We start from the raw sequence: 23,759 nt of genomic DNA, 5'->3' as shown, positions 1-23,759 counted from the left end.
GAAATTAAATCTTTTCCAGACAAACAAAAGTTAAGGGGATTTGTAACCAAAAGTCCTCCACTACAAGAAATCCTCAAGAAGGCTCTCATACCTGAAAAAAGAAAAAAGGGAGAAAGGGGTCACAAACCACAGAGTAGGGAGACAGATAGATAGAACCAGAACAGGATAGCAAATATTCAACTATAGCATTAGGATAAAGGTAAGGAAACTACCAAAGCAAAGACGATCTTATCACTCTAACTACAAACTCATAACACAAGTTGGAACAAGAAGTGAAAATAATAATTTAGGAGGGGAAGAGCAAAGGGACTAAATTAGTCTAGGCCAAATAAGTAAGAGACCACCAGAGAATAGACTATATTATACACGAGATTCTAAATACAAACTTCAGGGTAGACACTAAACTAAACAAGAGAACAGAGACACAAAACAGAAATAAGCAAAAATCTAAGAAACCCAGCATAAGAAATTGCAGTATCAAATGGGTAAGATAAAGCACACAGGAAGAGAAAAGCAGGAAAGCCAGATAATGAGCAACAGATTGACAGCTTTAAGTCCACATGCATCAATAATCAGTCTCAATGTAAATGGATTGAACTCTCCAATAAAAATACACAGAGTGGCAAAATGGATTAAAGAACAAGATCCAACAATTTGTTGCCTCCAGAAAACACACCTCAGCCCCAAGGACAAACACAGGCTCAGAGTGAAGGGGTGGAGGACAATACTTCAAGCTAATAGCAAGGAAAAAAAAGCAGGTGTTGCAATTCTTATATCAGACCAAGTGGATTTCAAAATAAGACAGGTAAAGAGAGACACAGAAGGACAATATATAATGATCAAAGGGACACTTCATCAAGAAGAAATAATGCTTATAAATATCTGTGCACCCAACATAGGAGCACCAAGGTTCATAAAGCAACTATTACCAGACCTAAAGGAAGATGTTAAAAACAACACAATAATAGTAGGGGACCTCAACACCCCACTTACATCAATGGACAGATCATCCAGACAGAAAATCAACAAAGAAATAGTGGAGCTAAACGAAAAACTAAAACAATTGGACTTAATAGACATATATAGATCACTTCATCCTAAAAAAGCAGAATACACATTCTTCTCAAGTGTGCATGGAACATTCTCTAGGATAGACCATATGTTGGGAAACAAGGCAAGCCTCTACAAATTTAAAAAAATTGAAATAATAACAAGCATCTTCTCTGATCATAATGCTATAAGGCCAGAAATTAATTACAAGACAAAAGCTGAGAAAGGCACAAAGATGTGGAGACTAAACAACACACTACTGAAAAAGCAATGGATCATTGAAGAAATTAAAGAAGAAATCAAAAAATACCTGGAAACTAATGAAAATGCTAACATGCCATACCAACTCATATGGGATACAGCAAAAGCTGTATTAAGAGGAAAATTCATCGCAATACAGGCGCATCTTAACAAACAAGAAAAATCCCAAATAAGCAATCTTAAACTACACCTAACTGAACTAGAGAAAGAAGAACAAACAAAGCCCAAAGTCAGCAGAAGAAGAGAAATAATAAAAATCAGAGCAGAAATAAATACTATTGAAACGAAAAAGGCGGTAGAAAGGATCAATGAAACAAAGAGCTGGTTCTTTGAGAAGATAAATAAAATTGACAAACCCCTAGCCAGACTTGCAACGAAAAAAAGGGAGAAAGCTCAAATAAACAAAATCAGAAATGAAAGAGGAGAAATAACAACAGACTCTGCAGAAATACAACAGATTATAAGAGAATACTATGAAAAACTCTCTGCTAACAGAATGGATAACCTAGAGGAAATGGATAAATTCTTGGACTCCTACAATCTCCTAAAGCTCACTCAAGAAGAAGCAGACAATTTGAACAGACTAATCACAAGGAAAGAGATTGAAACAGCAATCAAAAACATCCCAAAGAATAAAACCCCAGGACCAGACGGCTTCCCTGGGGAATTCTACCAAACTTTCAGAGAGGATTTAATACCTATCCTTTTCAAGCTATTCCAAAAAATTAGGGAGGATGGAACACTTCCTAACACATTCTATGAGGCCAACATCACGCTGATACCAAAGCCAGACAAGGACACCACGAAAAAAGAGAACTACAGGCCAATATCACTGATGAACATAGATGCAAGAATTCTAAACAAAATTTTGGCCACCAGAATTCAGCAATTCATCAAAAGGATCATACATCATGATCAAGTGGGATTCATACCAGGGACACAGGGATGGTTCAACATCCGCAAATCAATCAACGTGATACACCACATCAACAAACTGAGGAATAAAAGCCACACGATCATCTCAATAGATGCAGAGAAAGCATTTGACAAGATCCAACAGCCATTTATGATAAAAACTCTGAACAAAATGGGCATAGAAGGGAATTACCTCAACATAATAAAGGCCATATATGACAAGCCCACAGCCAACATCATACTTAATGGGCAAAAACTGAACACCATCCCCCTGAAAACAGGAACGAGACAAGTCACCACTCTTATTTAACATAGTACTGAAGGTCCTGGCCAGAGCAATTAGGCAAGATAAAGGAATAAAAGGAATCCAAATAGGGAGGGAAGAAGTGAAACTCTCGCTGTTTGCAGACGACATGATCCTATATATAGAAAACCCCAAAGAATCCATTGGAAAGCTCTTAGAAGTAATCAACAACTACAGCAAAGTTGCAGGGTATAAAATCAATTTACATAAATCAGTAGCATTTCTATATTCTAACAACGAACTAACAGAAAAAGAACTCAAGAGCACAATACCATTCACAATCACAACAAAAAGAATAAAATACCTTGGGGTAAATTTAACTAAGGAAGTGAAGGACCTATATAATGAAAATTACAAGGCCTTTCTGAGAGAATTGGATGACGACATAAGGAGATGGAAAGACATTCCATGTACATGGATTGGAAGAATAAACATAGTTAAAATGTCTGTTCTACCTAAAGCAATCTACAGATTCAACGCTATCCCAATCAGAATCCCAATGACATCCTTTACAGAATTAGAACAAAGAATCTTAAAATTTATATGGGGCAACAAAAGACCCCAAATTGCTAAAGCAATCCTGAGAAAAAAGAACAAAACGGGAGGCATCACAATCCCTGACTTCAAAACTTACTACAAAGCTACAGTAATCAAAACAGCATGGTACTGGTACAAAAACAGGTGCACAGATCAATGGAACAGAATTGAAAGCCCAGAAATAAAACCACACATCTATGGACAGCTTATCTTCGACAAAGGACCTGAGGGCATGCGATGGAGAAAAGAAAGTCTTTTCAACAAATGGTGCTGGGAAAACTGGAAAGCCATATGTAAAAGAATGAAAATTGTCCATTCTTATTCACCATTCACAAAAATAAACACATAATGGATCAAAGACCTAAAGGTGAGACCTGAAACCATAAGGCTTCTAGAAGAAAACATAGGCAGTACACTCCTTGACATCAGTATTAAAAGGACCTTTTCGAACACCATGTCTTCTCAGAGAAGGGAAACAATAGAAAGAATAAACAAATGGGACTTCATCAGACTAAAGAGCTTCTTCAAGGCAAATGACAACAGGATTGAAACAAAAAAACAACCCACTAACTGGGAAAAAAATTTGCAAGTCATATATCTGACAAAGGTTTAATATCCATAATATATAAAGAACTCTCACAACTCAACAACAAAAAATCAAACAACCCGATCAAAAAATGGGCTGGAGACATGAACAGACATTTCTCCAAAGAAGATATATGGATGGCCAATAGGCACACAAAAAGATGCTCATCATCACTGATCATCAGGGAAATGCAAATCAAAACTACACTAAGATATCACCTTACACCCATTAGAATGACAAAAATATCTAAATCTAATAGTAACAAATGTTGGAGAGGTTGTCAAGCGAATGGAACCCTCATACACTGCTGGTGGGAATGCAAACTAGTGCAGCCACTATGGAAAACAGTATGGAGATTCCTCAAAAAAATTTAAAGTAGAACTACCATGCGATCCAGCCATTCCACTACTGGGTATCTATCCAAAGAGAGTGAAGTCAGCAATTCCAAAAGTCCTATGCACCCCAATGTTCATTGCAGCATTATTTACAATAGCCAAGACATGGAAGCAACCTAAGTGCCCATCAACAGAGGAATGGATAAAGAAGTTGTGGTACATATATACAATGGAATACGACTCAGCTGCAAAAATAACTAAATCATCCCATTTGCAACAACATGGATGGACCTTGAGGGAATTAATGTTAAGTGAAATAAGCCAGTTAGAGAAGGATAATCTCTGTATGACTCCACTCATATGAGGAATTTAAAAACGTGGACAAAGAGAACAAATTAGTGGCTACCAGGGGAAAGGTGGGGTGGGGGGGGGTGGTCACAAAGGGTGAAATGGTGCACCTACAACACGAATGACAAACATTAATGTACAACTGAAATCACACAAGATTGTAACCTATCATTAACTCAATTAAAAAAAAAAAGAATAAAGTACTTAGGAATTAACTTAACCAACGAAGTGAAAGACTTTTACAATGAAAACTACAAAACATTGCTGAAAGAAATTAAAGAAGACAAAAACAAGTGGAAATACATTCCATGTTCATGAATTAGAAGATTTAATATTGTTAAGATGTCAATACTACTCAAAATGATCTACAGATTAAATGCAGTCCCTATCAAAATGTCCCAATGTCTTTTTTGCAGAAATAGAAAACCCCATCCTAATATTCATATGAAATCTCAAGGGACCCTGTGTAGCCAAAACAATTTTTAAAAGAAGAACAATGCTGGAGGACTCACCCTTTGTGATTTTAAAACCTACTACAAAGCTACAGTAATCAAAAGAGTGTGGTACTGGCATAAAGACAGACATATAGCTCAGTGGAATAGAATAGAGAGCCCAGAAATAAACTCTTACATATATGGTCAATGCCATTTGACAGGGGTGCCAAGAACTTTCAGTGGGAGAAAGGACAGTCTTTTCAACAAATGGTGATGGGAAAACTGGATATCCACATGCAAAAGAATGAAGTTGGACCCTTATCTAACACCACATACAAAAATTAACTCAAAACAAATCAAAGATTTAAACATAAGAACTAACACTCTTAGGAGAAAACATAGGGCAAACGCTTCATGACATCAGATTTGGCAAAATTTCTTGGATATGACACCAAAGACAGAGGCATAAGAAGAAAAAATAGACAAATTATACTTCATGAAAAATTTTTAAAATTGTGCATCAAAAGACACTATCAACAGAAAAAAAAAAGGCAACCCACAGAATGGAAGAAAATATTTGGAAATTGTATTCTGATAAGAGATTAATATCCAGAACATATAGAGAATGCCTAAAACTCAGCAACAAAAGAACAAACAAGCTGATTCAAAAATGGGCAAAAGATTTAAATAGACTTTTCTCTAAAGAAGATATACAAATAGCCAATAAGCACATGATAAGGTGCTCAACATCATTAAATCATTAGAAAAATGCAAATCAAAACTAAAAGGAGATACCACCTCACACCCATTAGGATAGCTACTATTAAAAAATAAAACAGAAAACAACAAGTGTTGGTGAGGATGTGGCGAAATTGGAAGCCTGTGCACTGTTGATGGGAGTGTAAAATTGTATAGCTACTGTGGAAGACAATACGGTGGTTCCTCAAAAAACTGAAAACAGAATCACCATATGATCCAGCAATTCCACTTCTGGGTGTATACCTCAAAGAAATGGAAACAAGTTCTTGAAAAGATATTTGTAAATCTATTTCATAGCAGCATTATTCACAAAAGCTAAGTCGTGGAAAAAATCCAAGTGACCATTGAAAGATAAATGGGTAAACAAAATGTGGTATATACATACAACAGAACATTATTCAGCCTCAAAAAGGAAGGAATTTATGACACATGCTACCATATAGATGAACCTTGAGGACATTATGCTAAGTGAAATAAGCCAATCAGAAAATGACAAATACTATATAATTCCACTTACATGAGGTACCTAGAGCAGACAAATTCATAGAGACAGAAAGTAGAAATGTGGTTGCCAGGGTCTGGGGGAAAGGAAGAAATAGAGAATTATTATTTAACGGGTATAGAGTTTCAGTTTTAAAGATGAAAAGAGTTCTGTAAATGGATGTTGGTGATGGTAGCACAATACTATGAATATATTTAATACCACTGAACTGTACACTTAGAAAGGGGTAAATGGCAAATTTTATGTTATGTGTATTTTACCACAATAAAAAAATCAGAAAAACAAGAGAAAAAAAAAAAAACCAGAGAGAGGGGCTGGCCCCGTGGCCGAGTGGTTAAGTTTGCGCGCTCCGCTGCAGGCGGCCCAGTGTTTCGTTGCTTCGAATCCTGGGCGCGGACATGGCACTGCTCATCAGACCACGCTGAGGCAGCGTCCCACATGCCACAACTAGAAGGACCCACAACGAAATATACAACTATGTACCGGGGGGCTTTGGGGAGAAGAAGGAGAAAAATAAAATCTTTAAAAAAAAAAAAAAAACCAGAGAGAATAAACAGAAACAAAAAAACATTGATAGAGCTAAATCTAAACATATCATTGCTTACATTAAATATAAATTGTTTAAACACATCAATTTAAAGACAAACATTGTCAGAATGAAAAAAAGAATGACCCAACTATATACCGTCTATAAGAAATTCATTTCACTATAATGATATTGATTAGTTAAAAGGATAAGATGGAGAAAGACTTACCGTATAAACATTAACCAAAAAGAAAGCTGTATATATATATATATTTTTTTTTAAAAAAGGAAAGCTGTAGTGGCTATATAAGACAAAGTAAACTTCAGAGCAAAGAAAATTACCAGGGATAAAGAGAGAGATGATGTAATGATAACAGTGTCAAGTCATTAAGAAGATATAACAATCTTAAATGTGTATGCATCAAACAACAAAACTGCAAAATAAATGAAGCAGACTGATAAAAATGACAGGAGAAATAATCCCCGATTATACTTGGAGATTTCAATAGCCCTCTCTCAGTAATCAGCAGAACTAGCAGACAGTCTCAACAGGCAACAAAACTGAACGTCAACCAATGAAGCTAACAGACATGTACAGAACGTTCCACCCAACAGTATAACACATTTTCTTTTCAGGTGCATATAGAACATTCACCAACATAGACTATATCCTGGGCCCCAAAACAAACTTTAACACATTACAAATGGTTGAAACTCTAACAACACTTACAAACAAAAAGAGAAAGAGGACACAAATTGCAAATAGAAATGAAAGTAAGGATATCACTACAGACCATGCAGATATTCAAAGGATAATAATAAAATAGTACATACAATTTACACACAAATTCCACAACTTGGATGAAATGAAATAATTCCCTCAAAGCCACAAAGTACTAAAACTAACTGAAGGAGAAATTGATAGCATGATGGGTCCTAGAAGAATGAAAAAACATTGAATTTATTGTTAAAAACTTTCCAAAAAATAAATCTCCAGGCCCAGATGGTTTCACTGGGAATTCTACCAAACATTTAAAGAATAAATAGCCCCAATTCTACACAATCTCTTCTAGAAAACAAGAAGAGGAAGGAACATTTCTGATTTTATGAGACCAGCATAACTCTGGGTACCAAAACCAGACAAAAAAGAAAACTACACCCAATGTCTTTCATGAACATAGATGCAAAATTTCTCAGCAAAATATTAGCAAATAAAATCCAGTAATATATATATAAAAAAAATACACCATGACCAAGAGGTTTTTGTCCTTGGAATGTAAGGCAGTTTTTCCTGATCATTCACCATATTAACAATTTAAAGAAGAAAAACCACATGATCATATCAATGGATGTGGAATGAGCATTTGACAAAATACAACATCCATTCATCCAAAATACATGACAAACTGGGAACAGAAGGAAACTTCTTCAACCTGATAAAGGGCTCTACAAAAAACCTCTAGCTAGCATTATGCTTAATGGTGCAAGATTGAATTCTTTCTCCCCAAGAGTGGAAACAAGGCAGGATGTCCACTCTCATCACTCCTTTTCAACATAGTACTGGATATTTTAGCCAGCACAATAAGATATGAAAAAGAAATAAAAGGCACACTGGTTGGAAAGGAAGAAACAAAACATTCCCTCTTCAAAGATGACATAATTATCTATTTAGAAAATCCCAAGGAATCAACAGACACAAAATCTCCTAGAATGAATATGTGGGTTTAGGAAGGTTACAAAAAACAAAATCAAATACAGAACAATCATACATCAATACACTAGCATGTACAATTGGCAAACAATAACATTTAAAATAGCTCCAATAAATGAAATACTTAGGTATAAATCTAAGAAAACACATACAGGATCTGAATGCTGAAAACTACAAAGTGCTGATGATAGAAATCAAAGTCCTAAATAAATGCACAGACATTTTGTGTTTGCGTATTTGAAGTCTCAATATAGAAAATATATCAACTCTTCCCAAACTGATCTATAGAGGTAATGCAACTCCAACAAAAAGCCCAGCAGAATTTTTGTAGATATATAGAAGCTGATTCTAAAATTTGTATGGAAAAACAAAAAAATATGAAATAGCTAAACAATTTTGAGAAGGAAGCATAAAATTGGAGAAGTTGTACTACCTGATTTTAAGACTTACTATACAGTAATGAAGGCAATGCGGTATTGGCAAAGGAATGGATGTATAGATCGACATAACAAAATAGAACATCCAAAAATATACCCACACAGATAGGGCCAAACGACTTTGACAAGTGCACAAAAATAATTCAATGGTGAAAGGATAGTCTTTTCAAAAAATGATGTTGGAACAATTGGATATCTATATGCAAAAAACAAACCTCCTCCTAAACCTCAGAACTTAAACAAAAATTAACTCAAATGAATCATAAATCTAAATGTAATACATAAGAGTATAAAACTTTTAGAAGAAAATCTATGTGACCTTGGATTTGACAATGAGTCCTTAGATGTGACATCAAAAATGCAATCCTAAAAAAACAGATGAGTTAGACTTCATCAAAATTAAAAAGAATGTCTGAGAAAGACCCTGGTAAGAGTCTGAAAAGACAAACTACAGACTGGGAAAGAATATTTGCAAATCACACATCAGACAAAGTCTTGCATCCAGAATATATCAGGAATTCTCAAAACTCAAAAGCAAGAAAACAAACAATTCACTTTTAACGTGAGTAAAAGACATGTACAAACATTTCACAAAAGCGGATATAAGGATGGCAAATAAGCACATGGAAAGATGCTGAACGTCACTAGTCATTATGGAAATGCAAATTATAAAACCACTACACACCTGTTAGAATGTTTTTTAAAAATATATACTGACAGCTCCAGTTGCTGATGAGGATATGAAACAACTAAAACCCTCATACATTCTTGGCAGGAGTGCAAATTGGTACAGCCCCAATGAAAAATGCTTCACAGTTATTCATTAAGTGAAACATATACTCATGACCCAACAATCCCACACCTGCATATCTACCCTAGAGAAATAAAAATGTATGTTCACACAAAAACGTGTACACGAATATTATTTATAGCAGGTATACTTATAATTGCCTCAAGCTGGAAACAAACCAAATGTCCTTCAATGGGGAAAAATCTGTGTTCCATCCATCCACAGACTAGTACTCAGCAATAAAAAGGAATAGATTTTTGATCCATGCAAAAATTTGGATGAATCCCAAAGATATTATGTTGAGTGGAAAAAAAAGCAGTCTCAAAAGGTTACATACTATGTGATTCCATTGACATGACATTCTTGAAAAGACAGAATTTTTAGGATGGAGAATAGATGAGTGGTTGCCAGGGGTTAAAGTTTGTGGGAGGCAGTGACATTAAAAGGATAGACAGTGGAGGGAGTTTTGCGGGTTGACGGAATTGTTTAGTATCCTGACTATAGTGGTAGTATATGAATCTATACGTGTATTAAAATTGATAGAACTCTATAAAAAGTTCTCAAAAAAGGTCAAATTTATTGTATAATAATATAAAAATAATAAAATAAAAATAATAAAAATTAAAAATGTAAAAGTGTGTAATGAAGTCTTCCTCCCAACTCTACGTCCATTCACCCTGTTCCTACTCGCCCACTCTGTCAATGGACAGAGCTATCCATTGTCACTGCTTGCTCATTCATCCTTCCAGAGTTTCTTTGTGTATACGCAAGCAAATATGAATATTATTTTCATTTTCCTCTGCTTTCTCGCAAAAGTGACACAGTTTACACAGTATTTCTTTTACTTAATATTATACCCTGGGCCTCTCCTCACATCACAGTAAAGGGCTACTCTTTGGCTCCTAAATTCTAGGAGAAGGTTTAGTTGCAGCCTTGGATTTGGTTTAGTTGATGATTTTCACATATTGCATGCAAAATCGTTGAGGAAGAAGGATTTGTTCTCTAGGACTGCACCCAAGAGGCAGGGAGGGTCTATTTACTGAAGTGTTAGCCAGGCACATGGTACACACAGGCCCATTGAGATGTGCCAAGGCTAAGTTACTGCCAGAAATAAATGCTCAGATTCAAACTGCTATTGTCTCAGACCGCCTGGCTTATATGGTAAATATTTGCAGGATAAACGGCTTCATTTTAGTGTGGGTTGGAAGGGAACTCAGGCACCTCCATCCAATTCCTGGGTCCTGGCTGTCTATTCTGTAAAGCCACCAGATACCAGAGGCTGGTGCCTGGACCATTGGCTTAGACAAATCGCTCCCTCCCATGGCCAGGACACCTGAGCTGCCCAACACCCATCCCAGAATCAGTCAAACCAGACAATCCACATCTCCCCGACATACCTCTCCCAGGATGCTTTTTAATTCCAGTGTTTGACCTTCACTGACCCTCAGCTCCTTCTAAGACTTGTAAAATGTTTCCTTTATCACATTCTCCAGAAAGTTGCCCATGTATTTGAAAAATAATACAAATTTTTGGTTAACATGAACTCTTGATCAAGCCTAGATATGATTGCTACTGTTCTCAGCACACTCCTTCAATGTGGGTGGAGGATCTGAATTCTAGATTCTAGATTCTAGACTGATTACTCCATTTTAGATCTAGAGAAACTGAGGCCCCATAACTTAGTAGTGTGCAGAGGGAGGAGACAGTGTGGTATAGTGAGAAGATGGAAAGAGTACAGCTTTTGGGGTCAGATATTCAAGATCTGGGGTCAAATTCTACCTCTGCTACTTACTAGCTGTGTGACTTTGGCAAGCCACTTAGGTTTTCTTAGCTTAGTTTCCTCATCCATAAAATTCATGAGGTAGTTGTAGGGATGGAGAGACAAGATATATAAAACACATGGCTTGGTGCTTGGCACATTGCTCGTGTTAAAAAAAAAAAGCAGATATTACTTTTTTGTGTCTTTGGACACAGGAATTTCTACCAATCTCTTCAAGCCATGAGATGGCATGGTGAAATGTAGTGGTCAAGCATGCCAGACTGTCTGGGTTCAGTTGTGGGTCCATAATGGCGTAACTTTGGGCAAACAATCTCTCTTGGCCTCAGTTTTCTTATCCGTGAAAATTGGCATGAAAATAGTACCTACCTTACAGAGTTGTGACAATTCAATAAGATGATGAAGCGTAGTGACTGCCATATACAAAGTGTTCAATAGATATGATCAGGAATGCAAGATGATAAGCCAGACCACAAGCTTCTGTCAACGTCATGTCTGCTGATATCCCATTGGCCAAAACAAGTCATGCAGAAAGTATACTCTGCCCCCAGCTGGAGGAAATGCGCCTTGCATAGAAAAGGGTATAAATATATAATCCCATTACAGGGGAGAGAAGATTGGGAGCAATAATCCAATTTACCACAGGTGCCTGGGACTTTGACACTGGCTGGGGCAAAGAAGGAACTGTTAGTGGCATTGATCTGGTTCAGACACATAACTTCATAAACAGCAATAATAAAAAAGTAATAATAACACCTGCCATTTATGGAGCACCAACTATGGTAGGAGGAGCCGTTCTCAGAAAATAGGAATATGAGCTGGGCAGACAACTCAATGAATTTTCTTCCTTTCATTTCTGACTCTCTCTATGTCTCTCCCCTCATATAATGCTGTAACTCATGGTGTAGGCTGTCCCATTTCAAGAAGTTAATAATAAAGATGAAATAATAGCAACAATGACAAAAGTAAGAGTAATAATATTTAAGTAATTTATGTAATAATGTGTCAGGCACTTCATGCATATTATTTCATTTAATCCTCATAATAACCCCATGGTGTAGGTGTTATTTATCTTATATTGTAGATGAGGACGCTAAGGCTTTGAGACCAAGTGGCTTTACCAAAGTCACACAGCTGGTAGGGAGCAGAGCTAGAATCTGAACTGTTTGAGTTCAAAATCTGTGTTCTTATTATTTCACTCTTCCTCTTCTCTGTGCACCACACAAAGTTCCACGTGCCTCTGTTCTCCAGATCTAGAATGGAGCAAATGTTCTAGACCCTCTGCCTACACTAGGGGAGTATAGAAATAGTAGTATGCCTATCGGTACTCATGTTACAGAAAACTGTATTTCTCAAATTCATGAAGGATATTCTGAGCTAAGAGTTGAATAGAAAGCCCACCAGGGAGATGTGTGTCCAGGAGCTGAAGTCTGTCTTGTCTCACAGGGAAAGGTGGAGGGGGCTAGGGAGCTGTGGTGTCTGGCCTGATGGAATTCCTGGGCTTACTCAGCTGATGGCTGAGGCGCCAGGCTCTGGACCTTGGAGGCTGCCCAGAAGAGCCCTCTGTATCAGTTTCCTAGGGCTGCCTTAACAGAGTACCACAAACTGGGTTTGAAACGTCAGAATTTTTTTCTCTCACAATTTTGGAGCCTAGAAGTCTGAAGTCAAGGAGTCAGTAGGGTCATACTCTCTCTGAGACTGGGTAGAATCTTTCCTTGCTGCTTGCTAGCTTCTAGGATTAGCTGGCAATCTTTGGTATTCCTTGGCTTGCGGCTGCATCACTTCAGTCCCTCCCCTGTCTTTACATGGTGTTCCTCCCTGTGTGGGTGCCTGTGTCTAAACTTCCTTCTTCTTATAAGGACACCAGCCACACTGAAGTAAGGGCCTACCCTCACTCAGTATGACCTAACCTTAACTTGAACATCAGCAAACACCCTCTTTCCAAATTAGGTCACATTCACAGGTACTAGGGGTTAGGACTTCAACATGTCTTTTTGGGGGACACAATTAAATCCATAACACCCAACATGACCTAGGACTTGGGTGGGGTAAACATATCGCCTCACGTGGCCTTGGAACCCTCAGCGCAGCTGAGACAGGGTTCTTCCAGGTGGCCCTCGGACAGATTAAAAAGCATGCTCCAGAGAGGTCAAGCTATAAGTTCCATTCTCCTGCAGGTGTGGGACCATCCCTTGCTTTGCGACTGAAGACTTGCCAGGTCCTAGAAACATCTGGGAAGTATTTTTGTTGAGGATAATTGAACATTTGAGGAAAATATTAGTGTGACATTCCTGCCTGGTGGCTCCTCCCTGATGCACTGCTCTTGCACTGCCTCCCACCACACTTGTGGTCTGGTGGCCTAGAGAGAGTATGGGCTCTTGAGGGAAAGCCCAGCTCCATCTCTCACTGTTTAACCTTAGGAGTATTATTTCACCTCTTGGAGCCTCATTATTCCTCATCTGTCAAAATGAGGCTGTCAATACTCAGAGTTGTAAAAATGAAATGGTGTAATGTACAGGAAAGTATGCATAAGTGTTCATGCCTTCCCTTCCCTGTCCTTACTAGGTGGGATCAGAAGGATGGATATGCCAGTTATCACTTCACCAGTTCAATTCACAAATCTTTATTCAGCATTTACTACATACCTGACTTTGTGCCAGGCCCTGGGGATACAACAAATAATAAGATCAATTCTTGTCCTGTGAGAACACACAACCAAGTAATATTATAGTAAGTATTAAGTGCCTACTCTATGAAATATTGATCACATATAACACTCCTAATTTTTACAACATTCTGTATGGTCTTAGCATCCCCTTCTTGCAGGTTAGGGAACTGAGGCTCAGATGGAAGAAAACAGTCAAAGATCATGCATCTGGGATTTAAACCAGCCTGATTGAACCCAAAGACCTTGTCTCCTGACGGATATTGCAATTTTAAAACCAAATCTAAGAGAACAAGATTATTTTTGGCCCAAAGGAGAGCTGGTTCCAAGAACAAGAGAGGTGGTGTCAGCATTTCTGGATGGTGTGTGGCTCCCCAAGACCAGCTTGGAAGGACAGTGCATTTTTGAGCTCACATTCTGGCATGTCTTCTTGGTTTTATTCCTACTCCTACTCTGCATGATATATGTTTGATGAGTAGCTGTGAGATGATCAACTTTACCTTTGGAGCTGCCCTTCTGTTCTCCTTAGCATATTTCAAGTTCTCAGACACAAAATGAGCCAGTTCTGATTAAGAGGCCCAGTCATTTCATTATACAAGACTCTGAAGCTTGGGGTCAGTGTTAAAGCCAGTGTTCTTTAAAGACACACACACACACACACACTCATACACACACAAACTGCAGGTCAGGAGGTCTGTGGATTCAGAAGATATTTTAACAGGCCTCTCTAGTTCTTAAAAGAATGAAACTTCCAGGTGCACTGACCTGAGAATGCAGAAGCCACTTTGGCCTCTGCCCAACGCTGAAGACCTGGAAGGCCTAGGGGTCCTGGGGGCTAGTGGTGTTAGGGAGGATCTTGACAGGCCATGGGAACAAACAGGATCTGTTGCTCCTTCTTAATCTGTAAAAAAATCAAAATCTCAGTTTTGATTTTTGGCTGCTGACAGCTTTCAAGCCCCATCGCTCCCTCCTCCCGTTTGCCCCCCATCTGGGCAAGCTGACGAGAACACCCAGGTGCACCCTCCTTTAGCCCCTGTGGGAAGTTCAAGCCACACAAGCTCTTGCTCACAGGCAGAAGCCCTAACCCCAGCCCCGCGCCCCAACCACCACAAAATCCCAAGACATTTTCAGATCTGCTTGGGAGCCTATCTGCTCTCCCTAGAAAGCCTCATTATGCAAGTTATAACCATTTTAATACCCTCTTGGTGCATGTGTGGTGTCATCAGTCTTGACATCTGAACAAATTTTGAGTGAAGGTACAGCCTATCCAAATGGAGTGACAGCCTCTTTTGTTTTAGCTCCAAGGCCTGTGCTGCTCTAATATGTCTGGAATTACTTCTGATTCCTTCATTGGGCTCCTCCTCCCTGTGGGGGAATTCCTAGTGCAGGACAGGCCCTCACCAAAATTGTTCTGTACATGAAGTTTATTTTCTGGGGTCCCAAGCCTGCCCTTTGGCTTTTTCCCTTCAGGACATTCCTCTCATATCCATCAGCTACTAAGGCCCCTAGCCTTCTAACCCACCTTCACACTCTCCTTTCCACACCCTTAATCAAAAGGCAGTGGGGAAAGGATCTGAATAACTCCATCCCACCAAGTCTTGAATGACTTGCGAATTTTAATACATTACTTTTGTGGGGAGGAGACCCTCAATAGTTTTAGTAAAAGGACTCACTTGCTAATGGTGGAACTTTAGGCATCAGCAACAGGATAGGTTTCTGTGTAGTAGGGTCCTCACTTCCAAACATCCCCTTCAACACTTCAGCTAAAATTCCACAGTTAGGGCTTTGCTCCTTTGGTTCAAAGCTTCATTCTTCTGCTAAGGCAACTCCTCCTCCTGTGTACACAATTATCACGTCCTTTCCTGAGGGTAGCATTTTAATTGGTTTTTTTTTTTTTTTTTTGAGGAATATTAGCCCTGAGCTAACTACTGCCAGTCCTCCTCTTTTTGCTGAGGAAGCCTGGCATCCGTGCCCATCTTCCTCTACTTTATACGTGGGATGCCTACCACAGCATGGCGTGCCAAGTGCTGCCATGTCCACACCCGGGATCCGAACTGGCGAACCCCTGGCTGCCGAGAAGCGGAACATGTGAACTTAACTGCTGCACCACCAGGCCGACCCCCCTGAGGGTAGCATTTTAGGGGAAAGGGATGGAAACCAGAAGGATGTTTAGAAGTCAAGAGGGCAGGACGTAAATGGAAACTTTTATGGGGGGAAAGGTTAAAGGGACCAGCAAGAATGCTCAGAGGCCTGGAAATTCTGGAATGGCCTGATTTCCAGGCACCTCAGATATGCCCAGTTACACAAAGCACAAAAGGAGTTTGACCTAGAGAAGGTTAGCGCTGCCAGTGACCTCAGAGGCTACCAGCCCAGCCTCACACTTTCACAGATGAGGAAACCAGTGTTCAGAGAAGTTCCCTACCCAAGGGACTGAACTAGCACCAGACCAGGAACAGAAATCAGATCTCCTGTCCCCGAGATGTCACCATCAGTAGTGAGATGCATCACAATTAGTCTGTTACAAACAATCAAGCATGGCTTTCGTGAGTGAATTCGTTTTCTAACACGTTGCTGGAGCTCACCCGTGTTCTAATATGCTTTTGCAAATGCGGAAAAAATAGGTATACCACTCCCTGGAATTGGCCTAGCCCTGGACATGTCCATGGACGTGTGGTGTGCATATGAACATTGCCATGTGTTTAGGGGGTGTATAGGTGTGTGTGACAGCAGATACAGAGTGGGAACCTGTGTGCTACCATGTTCACATATCAAAGAATGGGGTCCCTTTGTATCCCTATCATGGACAGCTTCTCCTTCAAACCTCTGCAATTATAAACACAGGTTGAGCGTTCCTCTTTCCTGTCAACCATAAAGAAAGGTATGGGAGTTCAGGGTCCCCACTTGGTGTGGGGGAACAGTAGGGACTCTTTAAGGGAGAAGTCCTGCCCTTTCCAAATCAGTCACATTCAGAGGAATCCCATGGCAGTGAGCAGCTGCCTCAACCCCAAGCCAGAGCAGCAAAGGAAAACAGGCTTTAGCCCTTTTAGGTTTCTTTCTCAGTAACCTGATGTAGTCCCCACCTCTTTTAGGACCTAACATATTGCTTCTTGTAAGACTCAGGCAGCATTTCCAAGTTAAACAAGGGCAAGAGGGCACTGTTCTCCCCACTGTTGTCTTCCTGTTATTCTGACCCCTGCAGAGAGTCCTGGGGCCGTGGCCGGAGCTGTCAATGACATAGTGCAGATGTGAGTGATGGAGTCAAAGAAAACCGGTAACCAAAGGGTACAGTCCACTGCTTCTGAAAAAGAATCAGCAGGGAAGTACATACATACATGTGTATATATGTGTTTGCTTTTCCCATGAAAACTTCAATTAGTAACAAAATTGCAAGTGAGCATAATCCTCAAGCATTAAAGACAGCCCGAGTGCTACAGCTGGATTTTTCAAGTCAATCAGCTTGCTTCGTCAATGTGGTTCCCATTAGCCAGAGAGCTGCCCAGAAAGGCTGTCTTGTTTCACCTGCATCCTCTGAGAGAGACCTATAGTTGCCTTGTTGCCATGGGAATCACTAAAGAGATGGCTGTTCATAGTCTGAGTCCAGGCAGCCCAGAGAAGGAGGAAGATTACCCCCTCCAGCTCTGAGTGCCTGGAGATGTGAAACGTGGATCATGATAGCCATTCAATAGCCAAGCTTGCTGTGTAAGTCCAGAGCTACAGAATAGCTGTTAACTCTTAGCTGTGAAGTTCAGCAGGAATAAATAAGATTTCTAAGCGTTTCCCATCCTTGTCAGCTTCCCCTTGTGAGTCTTCCTATTGCTCCTGGGGCCCCTAACCAGAGAAAGCAGAGTGGAAGGGGGAGCTATCCAAAGATGACTTCTGCCCCTCTCACTCCATCCCACTCACTCTTATCCAACTCTCAATGGGATTCTAAAGCATGGATAAGTGAGTTGGGGTAAACTTTTTTTTTTTTTAACTTTGGCAACTGCCACCTTCTTCTTATTCAAATTTAGCTGAAGTTTATTGAGTGCCTATTACATGCTAGGCACTGTGCTTAATGCTTTCACATTTATAATCTCACACAATCCTTATGACAACTCTGCAAGGGAGGATTAATATCCCCATTTTATACATGGAAGGATTCTGAGATCAGATGGGGACCTGATCACAGAAGTCTTGAAGGCTAGAAAATAAAAGTGGAGTGCCATCAAGCCTCTGGGGACAAATAAACTTGGCTCCAGCCTCAGCTTTGTCTTTTACTGGTTGTGTGACATGAGCACATTACTCAACTTCTGAGCCTCAGTGCCCTAAGCGGCAAAACAAGGATTAGCTTATGGGGCTATGAGGAATAAATGAAAAATGCATGTGTAGTTAGCACACTGTCTAGCACACAGGCACTCAATAAATTAGGTGATGATAATTCTTGGAAAGATAGATCTAGTAGATGAGTGCAGGGAAAAATTGAGGAGGGAGATATTGGAGATGGGGAGTGGAGATGGGAGGCTATGGGTTTTATCTAACATTTTCAACAGGAGTGAGTGTGGGGAGGATGGCTAGCAGGGATGGACAAATCTATCAGTAAAAAAGAATAGAAAGTCCAGAAATAGATCCAACATAAATTGGACTTTAGTTAATGATAGAGGAAACATTATAAACTAGTGGAGAAATTATGAGCCATTCAAGAATATGTTAGGACAACTGGCTTCCTATATGGAAAAAAAGTTACATTAGATCCCTACCTCACACCACATCCAAAATAAACTTCAGACGGCTTGAGACCTAAATCTTGAGAGAAAGTTTTTATGACATGGAGATAAGGAAGAATTTATTTTATAAGACATGAAAATTATAAATCAAAAAGGAAAATGTCAAAATTAAAAACTGAAAAAATAAAGTAAAAGCCAAATCATAAAGAAGGATTAATATTTGAAATACATAAAGAAGTTCTTACCATCAACAAAATGAAAAGACAACCTAACAATTGGGAGAAGATATTTGCAAACCACATATCAGATAAGGGGTTAGTATCCAAAATATACAAAGAACTAATACAGCTCAACAACAAAAGAACCAACAATCCAATTAGAAAATGGGAAAAAGATCTGAACAGACATTTCTCCAAAGAAGATATACGGATGGCCAACAGGCATATGAAAAGATGCTCAACATCATTAGCTATGAGGGAAATGCAAATCAAAACTACAAGGAGCTATCACCCCACTCTGGTCAGAATGGCCATAATTAACAAGACAGGAAACAATAAATGTTGGAGAGGATGTGGAGAGAAGGGAACACTTGTTCACTGCTGGTGGGAGTGCAGACTGGTGCAGCCACTATGGAAAGCAGTATGGAGCATCCTCAGAAAATTAAGGATAAATCTACCATATGATCCAGCTATTCCACTGCTGGGTATTTATCCAAAGAACTTGAAAACATAAAGGCATAAAGATACTTGCACCCCTATGTTCATTGCAGCGTTATACACAATAGCCAAGACTTGGAAGCAACCTAGGTGCCCATCAAGGGACGAATGGATAAAGAAGATGTGGTATCTATACACGATGGACTACTACTCAGCCATAAGAAATGATGAAATCCAGCCATTTGTGACAACATGGATGGACCTTGAGGGTATTATGCTGAGTGAAATAAGCCAGAGGGAAAAAGTCAAATACCATATGATCTCACTCATAAGTAAAGGATAAAAATGATGACAAACAAACACATAGCATTGGAGATTGGATTGGTGGTTACCACAGGGGAAGCGGGGAGGAGGGTGGGCAAAAGGGGTGATTAAGCTCACATGTGAGGGGATGCACTATAATTAGTTTTTGGGTTGTAAAAATGATGTAATCTACACAGAATTCGAAATATATTATGATGTATGTCCGAAAATAAACAAATAAAAAAACTGAAATACGGATTCGGCCTGAGAAGAGTGGTACACAGAGGTGGCACAGAGCCTAGAGCAGCGAGAGGTAGTTCTTGTCTCAGGAACAGTGGACGTCATCCCCAAAAAAGTGACATTTCACTGGAGGATGAGTGAGAGCTAATTGGAGAAAGGGCAGAGGGAACAGTGGTTGAAGTTCCAGAGTCGAGAGGGAGAGGGGTGAATCTGAAGGACTGAACAAGTCGAGGGTAGGTACAAGAGACAGCGGGCACTGAGGCGAGTCCGTGGCTGCAGGGGCAGACAGGAGCCCAAGTACGGAAGGTCATGTTAAGGATTCGGCCCTTATCCCAAGAGCGGTGAGAAGCCGTTGGGAATTTAAGCAAGATGGTGACAGGTTTTAAAAGGTCACTCTGCATGTTGTATGAAGAATGAAATGGAAAGGGACAAGCATGGCTTCTAGGAAATCTGCTAGTGGTAATAAGCCAGGTGAGAGGCAATGGGGGTTTAGGCGAGGGGGTGGGGGTGGCAGTGGGGACACAGAGGAAGGTTTGGATGTAGAATCCGCAGGACTTGATCATCGGGTGGGTCCAGGAGATGAAGGAGTCAAGGATGACTGCACTGGTTCCGACTTGAATGACAGGGTAGGTGAAATTGCCACGGACCAAAACAGGAAACCCTCCCAAGGAAGCAGGTTTAGGGGACAGAAGCCACGTTGAGTTTGGAGTGATTGTAGAATGCTGAGAGGAGATATTCTCTGGGTTCAGAGAAAGAGATCTGGGCCAGGGATACATGCATGTTGTGGGGACTGGAGCCAGGAGAGGCAATGAGAGCATCCAGGGACAGGAAGAAGAGAGGTGGGCCTAGGACACAGCTCCGAGGGGTGAGCAGAGGAGGAGGAGTTAGAGGATAGCCAGAAACCCAGGAGACTAAGGAGTGAGAAATCCAAAAAGCGAGGGTGGATCTCAATTAAATGCATTTAATTAAATGTCTAATATTCCACTTAAAAAAAAAAAAGAAGTTCTTTAAGTCAATTTCTAACAAGGACAAGGAGCCCAACAATAAGCAAATGAGTAAAGACTATAAACCAACAATTTACACAATAACCCTGAATATTCAATATACATATGAAAAGCTGCCTGGACCTCACCAGTAAACAGGGGTATTCAATTTAAACAAGGAAATTCAATTTCATGTTTTCAGTTTGGTAAAAATGGAAAACTACGACAATATAAAATATTAGTGAAAATGCAGAGAAACAGGAATTCAGCAGTTAGGTAAAATCATTTTGTAGAACAATTTTGGCAAACTCAAATAAAATTGCAACTACGCATACCCAATGACCGATCACTTCACTTCCAGGATATATCCTGGAGAAACTTTTATACATGTTTTATAGATGTTGCTTATAGAAACAAAAAAATTTGAAAACCACCAAATGCCCACCAGTGACAGGATGGATAAAATGAATAAACTGTGGGGCATTCATCTGATGGAATACTGTCCAGCAGCTAGAATACACGGATCCTATCTATATGCAGCAATAGTGCTCAGTCTAGATAAAACAATGCTGAGTGATAAAAGCAAGTTGCAGGATATTATGTATATGGGTGATACCATTTCTCATACAAGTTTAAAAGCATGGAACAATGTTATATGCTGTTTATCAATACATGAATGTATAGAGAAAATGTAAAGAAAGGATTGGGGACACATGGAGTTCATCATAATGGTGGCTGTGGGAAGGGAGGGAGAGGAACAGGTTTGGTGTGAGGACCTGGGGTATTTTAACTCTGCAATGTTTTATTTCTTTTTAAAAAGAACTGAAATGTACTTTTAAAAGTAAGCATTTCTTCATTTTGAGTTTCAGACACATGGATTCTTTCAGGGTTTTTTTTTCCTTAAAGATAAGCAGATCTGGGATCACTCTGCCTCACTCTCTTCTTCCAGGACCTGGCTCTCCCACACTTCTTTTCATCAAGGGGTAAAAGTCAGGAGTCCCATCATTTATGGGACAAACTTCTTGCTGCTATTGGGGGACCTTTTTATCTTGTCTCTGAGAGAGTGCCTTTTCTTCTCATGGCTCATGGCTTTATCAAGGAATTTAACCTGTCTAGAGTTCTCCTAGAATTTCTAGTAGGTGTGATATTAAAAGCAAAGCATCCATTCTAGTGATATTCGTGGGAAAATTATAGAATTTTAAAAGGGCAGTGAGCCAAACTCTGAAATAAAAACTCTAGAGGACTATTGCAGCAGGATGGTCACAACAGGAAACAGAATTCACCCCTGATGGCTTGGCGGCTACTACAGAAGTGTGGGCAGGTTTATGGGAACACACAGGAATGGTGAAGTACCAGGGATCAGCAATAGTGGGAAGTCATCACCACCCTAAGTCTAAGGGGAGGAGGAGAAGCAACAGTGTAACGGTGGCCCAGAGGGGCCGCCTGGTGGAAGCTAGAGTCGTGGAGGGCCTCACTTAAGCAGAAGACAGTACCAAAGCAGAGAGAGGATAGAAAATAGGTGAGAAGATATGCCCTGACCTATCTTTCCTCCCAACCTCTACCCTCCTCTTGTTTCCTCCCATTGGCTAAACCTGACCGGAAGCCAGTGACAAGGGATTCTAGGAGATGTAGTCCACAGGGGGTCAGTCCCTCAGGGCTCACAGTAGGGAATAGCTGACGTTGGGGTGGGAGCAAATGGTGACTAACCAGCCTAAGAGCTAAAAGAATCCCACTCGTGGAGTTAGTGAATGATAGTCACACAGTTTAGTTTAGAAGAACAGAAAAAGAGACATGGGCCATGCTGCCTGTGGAGAGAGGTCGCTGGTAGAGAAGTGGAAAACAGAGAGGAAGAAGGGATGGGACTTGGGATTTGGGCTCTTGCCAAGCCTCTGGGGAAAGGCTGACTGGTCTCACTAGTCCCAGTGTGAGAGGCAGAAGGAGAGGGCAGCGGCGTTAAGGTGGGACCAGAGGGAGTTGGCAGCCAGTGGCTATAAAGCCCCATCTGTTTCCTACAAGTGGGAAATCCGAGGTAGCCGTTGTTGCTGAGTATGCAGATATGGAAGGAAGCAGGCAGCTGATGTAATGCAGGTGAGCGGGAGGGAGAAGAGCCTTGTGTAAGACCCAGTGTCTGCAGGTAGGAACCGCCAAGACTGCCCCGCAGCACGAAGCTGTCTGGGGCCTCATGGGAAACAGTGCTCATCCCACTAACCAGGCTCCAGGTAGGCTGGAGATACCTTCAGGAGCCCCATACTGGTTGCCTCCCCCAGCGGCCCTGCAGCAAAGTGACACTCACCAGTTCAATAAGAAGATTTCTCTCTGCTTTGGGCTTCTCAGCTGAGGTCTGTTTGGTTTGACTGAGACCCAGAGAGAAGAGGGCTAGATGGCAGCTCAGGCCAGGGCCACATCCGGGCCTTTTTGAGCAGGGAGACACAGAACTTCAGCCTCCTATTTCTGGGAGGGGTGACTCTTAGCCTCCTTGGGGACCCCAAATCCTAACCATGCAGCACCATAGTTATCCATCCACAAGACTACATACTTCTTGAGGACTAGAGCTGAATTTTGGCTTTTAAAAAATTTTCATTCCCACAGCACATATTTGGCACTCAGTGATTGTTGAATTTAACCTGGTCCAGCCCCTTCCTTTCAGAGACAAGGAAACAAAGGCCCAAGGAAGGCAAGCATATTCCCTAGGGGAACACAGTGAGGACAGAGCCTGTACTGGAATTCAGCCCCATGCCTTGTCCACTGCTCTTTCTGCTATAGCAGCATGACTGTCCTCATTGTTCTGCTAAGCGACTTCCTAGGGGAGCTTTCCCATCAGGTGAAGGACATAGCACTTTGCCCCTCAGGTTTCCTGACTGCTGCTTCCCCACCAAATACAGATGGGCTCTTCCTGGCATAGAGCTGGGTGCCACAGAAAACTCTAGACTCAGTTTT

General features: G+C 40.4%; 1 long non-coding RNA gene across 1 annotated transcript in view; it reads right to left on the bottom strand.

Moving 5' to 3' along the window:
- The window catches only part of LOC123290274 (uncharacterized), a 44,579-nt gene extending 21,339 nt beyond the window's left edge, over window positions 1-23,240 (bottom strand). Inside the window, exons 1-2 of the long non-coding RNA XR_011493052.1 lie at window positions 23,116-23,240; window positions 14,703-14,838 (exon numbers count right to left, since the gene is read on the bottom strand). This is a non-coding gene — a long non-coding RNA (uncharacterized lncRNA). The remainder of the gene's footprint in view (window positions 1-14,702; window positions 14,839-23,115) is intronic.
- Between the last annotated feature and the right edge of the window lie 519 nt (window positions 23,241-23,759).

The sequence above is a fragment of the Equus asinus genome, chromosome 12 (genome assembly GCF_041296235.1).
Source record: "Equus asinus isolate D_3611 breed Donkey chromosome 12, EquAss-T2T_v2, whole genome shotgun sequence".
In the NCBI taxonomy this organism is placed as follows: Eukaryota; Metazoa; Chordata; class Mammalia; order Perissodactyla; family Equidae; genus Equus; species Equus asinus.
The sequence above is the reverse complement of the archived record's forward strand: the minus strand, read 5'-3'. Positions and strand labels throughout refer to the sequence as shown.